The sequence below is a fragment of the Triticum dicoccoides genome, chromosome 3A (genome assembly GCF_002162155.2).
Source record: "Triticum dicoccoides isolate Atlit2015 ecotype Zavitan chromosome 3A, WEW_v2.0, whole genome shotgun sequence".
NCBI lineage: Eukaryota > Viridiplantae > Streptophyta > Magnoliopsida > Poales > Poaceae > Triticum > Triticum dicoccoides.
This window is the reverse complement of record NC_041384.1, coordinates 759,630,515-759,637,370: the sequence shown is the minus strand read 5'-3', so window position 1 is coordinate 759,637,370 and position 6,856 is coordinate 759,630,515. Positions and strand designations below refer to the sequence as shown.

The window sequence follows — 6,856 nt, the reverse complement described above, 5'->3', positions numbered from 1 at the left end:
GCTGTCGGAAGCCACGAACGACCCAACGCGCTTTGTAGCGATCAAGGGTACCATCAGGACGGAGCTTGTGTTTAAAGACCCATTTTCCGGTAATCACGTTGGCGTGCCGGGGACGGGGAACAAGCTGCCACGTCCGGTTGCACAACAGGGCGTCAAACTCCTCTTGCATCGCAGCCATCCAGAGCGGGTCGCGAAGAGCGGCTCGAACGGAGGACGGCAACGACGACAGCTTAGAGGTGGATGCCGGATGGGCGTAATCATCCGAGGTGTAACGCGAGCTCGGGCGAAAAACGCCCGTACGGGCGCGGGTGACCGGACCGGCCACAGGCGCCGAGGGGGCCCGGGGCGCTGAGGGGGCCCGGGGCACCGAGCGGGCCGCAGGGGCCGCCACTACAAGAAATATGTCAACTTGTGACCAGCACTATTGGTCATTGAATGGTCACTGTTTTCAATTTGTGACCTTTTTGTGACCAAAAACATAAGGTCAAAAGCTGGCGGTCGTAAATTGACTATAGCGACCTTTCTTTTGGAATGGTCGTAAACGTTTATGACCAAAATTCAGCGTGGCAATCTGATGTGGCACAAGATTCAGCCCAGTCCAATTCGATTTTCTACATGGGCCTAGCCCAACAATTCGGCCTTTTTACTGTATATTTTCTCTAGCTACATGGGTTATTTTTTCTAATAGTTTTGATTTCTACATTGGCCTGACCCAACAATTGGGCCTTTCGTTTTTGGGCCATGGCCTTTTTGGCTCAATAGTTACATTTCTTTTTTTAGTTACATTTCTTTTTTTAAGACAGATCCAATAGTCAGATGGGTTTGAGTGGGTCCCAATGGTCAGAGTCATGTTCTTCAAATTTCGATTTTCCAGTAAATAAAAACAAATATTTAAATCAGAACCGACTGAAAACAGAAGTAATACTTCAACAACCAAATTTGGAACCTTACAATCAAACATACACCATGTTTATAATCGAACATACTTCACATCAGGTTTACAGCCACCAAGAACACAACTAAATATCAAAATATAACTATCTATCAGAGTATAACTAGCTCCAATGAGCTAGAACTCAATGCTTCTTCACTTCTTGGAGCCCACGACGAAACACGAATGAAGTACATCATCTGCAAGTTATCAAACAATATGGTAAGGAGCAAAATAAAGGCAAATCTAAAAGCACATTAACTTGTAGGGAGTCTGTGTGCATAAATAAAGTAAAACAAGCAAAATGAGGCATAGAAATCAGTGGATACAAGTAGTTACTATCAGCAGCAAGTAAATACTACTCCAATCACATCAGGTTTACAATCCTATAAATGCGACATTTTTATCATGTAAGCATAGAAGGACAAATTAAACATCATTTAGATGTTTGAAACAAAGAACCAGAATTTAACTGTTTGAACAGCAAAAAAATTGTTCCAGTAGATCTTATCCGGTTTAAATTAACTCCTTTGACACCAATATTATACAACATCAAAGAAGTATACACACTGATCAGGTTTAATTAGCATATAGAAGCCAAATACCAATAACCGATGAAGAAAAAATCCTGATATACAAAGGTAAGCTCATTGTGCATTTTCTTTTTCAATGTGATACAAAATAAACATAAGTAACCACCAAAATCTCTCAATACCGATCATTAACTAGAGACCTCCCGGGAGCCAAAGCCCTAACAGCCATGGCATCGAATAGAAGAGTTGGTGTGCAAAGAAAAAGCGATTACCTCTCAGGGGCCGTAGACGGCGGCGATGACCCTGGTGTTGCCCATCTCGAACAGCGCTGACCCGTCGGCCCTGGAGAAGATGTCGACCTCGCCCTTGAGCTGCCGCATCTTCAAGGCAAGGCAGCAAACAGGAAGAATCAGAGGCAGTCGAGCCAGCATGAAGAGGATGAGGGTTGTTGTGGACAAGAAGATTTTAGCTAGGTATGATTGTTAAAAGAAATCAACAAGATAGTGTAACAGTAGCAAACAACATTCAGAGCATTATTACCCAGAGGTTAATCACGGGTACCTTGGCTTGAATTCAACATCAATTCAGCATGAGGGAGGGAGGGATTGCAACAAGGGGGATCGAACCTTGATGATGCGATGATGTTGCTGCTTGTCCTTGTCCTTGCCCCGCCAGGCAGAGGAAGGGAAGCTCCGCTCGATCTGGCCACTGTCCGTGGAGGTCGAGGCCCATGCCCTCTTAGCTGCAAAAACAAACTTTCTCAGTACACACAGCAGGAAACAAGGGGGATCAAAAAACGTAACGCCTGCAAGTAGTACTGCTTTGCTATCAGGTGCAATCACACAATTTTTTTAATTTCTACCATGCTTCCATTTTGCAGCAACTAGAAATCAATTGATTGTGGAGATCTTTCAAAAATAGTTTACAGTTCACTAGGCAAGTAACAATCCATCTATCAAATAAAATCGCTCATCTGCCAGAAGCATAAGCAATCAGACAGATCACACAAATTCAGTATTATTATTGTGCAAACAAAAAAATGTTCAGAGTGCCTCCATACAGGAATCATAAACATCCTCTTATATTATGGATGCGCTTGTATCAAGCTAGCCCTCACGGTTGGATGGATGCAAGTGTCTTGCTTGGCATGATTAACCCATTGTCTCTTAACCGACGCCGCCGAATACAGGGGACAAGAACAAAATCAGGTTGTTTCTAATGTGTGCATGCTGACTAACTGAAGAACTGCTCGAGTTTCAGTGGCCAAGAAGAATCGGATTTTGCATCACCAAGAGAGCACAAGGAAAGGGTATTGTCGGGGTTACCTGCCCTGATGCAGATGAATGCCGGAGGTGAAGCTGGCGCTGATGAAGGCCCGCGTAGAGCGATCCTTGGTGCCGTTTCCCGTCGGAGGTGCGGGGGTCGTGCCGGTGACCCACTGCGGCGGCTAGGGTTCGGACCCACCGTGGTTGTGGATCCCGCCGCCGTGGCCCCTGCGAGGAGCGACACGGCCTCCCCTCTCGATCTGGGTGCACGGCCGCGGCCCCCCGATCTGGAGCGTAGGGAGATGAAGGAGAGACTAAAGGCGCCGGCGGTGGGGTGGAGGGCAGAGGATGGGCCTCGGGAAGACGAGCTCGCCGCCGGTGGGGTTGGGATTGGGGGAGAGGGAGGAGGTCGGCGGCGGCGATTGGGTGGGACGAGGAGGAGCAAGCCCCGTGTCTTCATTTTTGGGGCCGGTTGGACGCACGCACGCACGCCGGATGAAGGCGAGGGGAGGGGGATGGCGGAGACGAGGTCGGCGGTGGGTGGGGGCGGCGGTGGTGGGTGGGGATGGCGGTGGTGGCGGAGACTAGGTCGCGACAAGGGAGAGGACGACGTGGCAGCCTCGATTGGATCTGCAAAAGGAAAGGGTGGGTGGGTAGGTGGGTTAGGGTTTTGGTCTTTCAGGAGAAGATCCACCGTTGGATGGGCGCGTGATGGATGGCTCAGATCGTTTCCAACTTGGTGATCCGCGTGGACGTGGTTCCTCGCTTCTCATTGGTTGGCTGGCGCGCGCTCAAATATCCAAAATTTGGACCCAAATTTCTGAAAAAAATAAATGCCTACAATTCTATGTTGCAAAATTGAACCAAATCAAGGGAGTTTGTTCAAATGATCTCATATTTTGCACAAGGGTGCATCTTGGAATGGCAAACAATGTTGCCTAAGGGAGTTTTCATTTTCTTTGCACGAAAAATTCATTTTCCATTTTCTGAGTGCCCGAAATGAGTTTTTTTGTGAAGGACCTACCATATATTTGTTGCAAAATTGGACCAAATCAATTTTATAAAAAAACTAGGCCATATTTAATGCACAATTGACCAAATGGTTGCGTGTAAAAAGTTTTGATCCACCTCTGGTGAAAAAGACAAATTTCCGCCGATTCAGTTGGAAGCGGGTCAAATTTGAACTGCAGTGCCTTTTATTTTGCTCTTTATTTTTTCCAAAAATCATTTCTAGGTACATAAGTATCTATTTAATCAGAGAAACATCAAAAGTTTTCCAAGATTCAACCACTAGCTAGGAACGGTCAAGCCCGCCGTTTTGACCGCATTTTGAAACGGGCATAAAAAATTCGGAAAAAATCAAAAAATTGGAAAACCTTCGCATTGGGTCATTATATATGACCAAGTTTCCAGGAAAAATAATAAACTTGTAATACGGAAATTATTTTAAAAAATTGTTCTCAGAAATGAGCTATCATGCGTGAAGATTCATGGCTTTCAAGCCAAATGATCAATCTTATGACCACATTCATGGCATAGTTTTCTCAAATGATCTCATATTGTGCACAAGGGTTCATCCTGAAATTCCAAACAATGTTGCTTTGGGTAGTTTTCACTTTCATTGCACAAAAGAGCCATTTTCCATTTTCCGAGTGCTCCAAATGAGGTTTTTTTGTGAAGAACCTACCAAATAATTATTGCAAAATTGGACCAAATCAATTTTATAAAATACTAGGCCATATTTAATGCACAATTGATCAAATGGTTGGGTGTAAAAAGTTTTGATCCACCTCTCGTGAAAAAGACAAATTTCCGCCGATTCAGTTAGAAGCGGGTCAAATTTAAACTGCAGCTGCCTCATAGTTTGCTCTTTATTTTTTCCAAAAATCATTTCTAGGTACATAAGTATCTATTTAATCAGAGAAACACCCAAAAATTCCAAGATTCAACCACTAGCTAGGAACGGTCGTTCCCGCCGTTTTGACCGCATTTTGAAACGGGCATAAAAAATTCAAAAAAAATCAAAAAATTGGGAAACCTTCGCATTGTTTCATTATATGTGGCCAAGTTCCCAGGAAAAATAACAAACTTGTAATTCGGTAATTATTTAAAAAAAGTGTTCTCAAAAATGAGCTATCACGTATGGAGGTCAATGGTTTTCAAGCCAAATGATCAATCTTATGGCCACATTCATGGCATAGTTTGTTCAAATAATCACATATTGTGCACAAGGGTGCATCTTGGAATTCCAAACAATGTTGCCTAAGGGAGTTTTCATTTTCTTTGCACGGAAAATTCGTTTTCCATTTTCGAGTGCCCAAAATGAGTTTTTTTTTGTGAAGGGCCTACCATATATTTGTTGCAAAATTGGACCAAATCAATTTTCTAAAATACTAGGCTATATTTAATGCACAATTGACAAAATGGTTGGGTGTCAAAAGTTTTGATCCACCTCTGGTGAAAAAGACAAATTCTCGCTGATTCAGTTGGAAGCGGGTTAAATTTGAACTGCAGCTGCCTCATAGTTTACTATTTATTTTTTCCAAAAATCATTTCTAGGTACATAAGTACCTATTTAATCATAAATACATGGTTTGGTGGCGATACGTCGAGGTTTGGGCGGTGGCCGAGGCCCCCAACTCTAGAGCGCGTAAACTCGCATGCCCGCCGCGTGGTCACCGCGTAACCGTGGCGTTGCCATGTGTTCTGGGCAGCCTAGGCATGTCTAGTGGGTTGGGCACTCCCCAGGTAGGTTCTAGGAAGAAAATCACAACATAAGATTCTCACGAGGAGACCGATCGATGCTCAAAAGGAGGATCCTAGGTGGTACTTGCTTTGCAAAGTACCACGCTGGACAAAAATATAAATGTTGAAGCTGGGCTCAAAATAATGAATGGATTGAGCTGAAATTTGATGGAGTATGGTTATTTGGGCATAGGAAAGCTTTGTAGAAAATTGATACCATTTGGACATGCCAAAGTGGTACTTCCTTCACAATGCTCTTCTATGGACAAAAACTTGGGAAAACTAGTGAGAGAGATTGGATGAATGAAATGAGCTAAAAATTGGTGTAGGTAAGTTACATAGGTATGGTCATGCGCTGGTAAATTTTTAGATCATTTGGGTAAGCCTAGCTAGTACTTACTTCACAAAGCTTCTCTCGTGGTAGAAACTTTAGAAATTTCCTGAGAAAGATTTACTAGGAAAATTGAGCTGAATATTATCATGTGGCAATGGTTTGGGTATGGAAGAGTGCCCGAAAAGTTTGAGGGTAATAGGAGGGGTCTATATAACACTTGCTTTGCAACGTGCCAATTTGGCCATAAAATATAAATTGAACCTGGGCTCACATAGATGATTTGACTGAGCTGCAATTTTAAGGAGGGTGATAATTTGGTCATATGAAGGAACTGTATAAATTTCATGTCATTTCGAGATATAAAAAAGGTACTTCCTTCACAATGCTTCTAGGTGGACAAAAACTTTGGAAATTTGCCGAGGAAGATTTGCTAGGCAAATGGAGCTGAATTTGGTCATGCGGTAATGATTTGGATAGGAAAGAGTGCCGAAAAATTCTGAGGGCAATCAAGAATATATAAATAACACTTCCTTCATAAAGTGCTGCTGTGAACAGAATAGGAAAATGAATATTGTTGAATTAGTTTTGAACTAGGAAAGGAAGGATTTTTACATATTTGATGAAGATATGACCCAAAGAATTTATGAGATTTTTTTGGAAATTTTGGGAATGACAGAAATATAGGTTGCTTCACAACCTAGGGCAAAAACTGCCACATGGACATGACACATAGGCAAAACTGATGAGGTGACGCCTAGTCATAGCAACCCACCACAATTTACAAGGTTATGACCATCTATATTAGTCATGATCAGCTAGAAATAAGGTAGCAGATCAGTGCTATCTACTTTATGACCATTTCATGTAAGGAAATTATGACCTTTCTGACCAAAATGGTCGTTATAGTTTAGGGTTTGGAGCCCCCCGAACAGCTTTTGACCAATTGGTCTGAAATGGTCATAGATCTATGACCAATTCTTCCAGGGTCACTGACAGAAGGTCACTAGTTGACATATTTCTTGTAGTGCGCGGGCACCAGAGGCGCCGG

The 6,856-nt window shown here is 43.2% G+C and overlaps 1 pseudogene; it reads right to left on the bottom strand.

Annotated features, from left to right (window-relative positions):
- Nucleotides 1-1,739: 1,739 nt before the first annotated feature.
- The window catches only part of LOC119273315, a 7,140-nt pseudogene continuing 2,023 nt past the window's right edge, over nt 1,740-6,856 (bottom strand).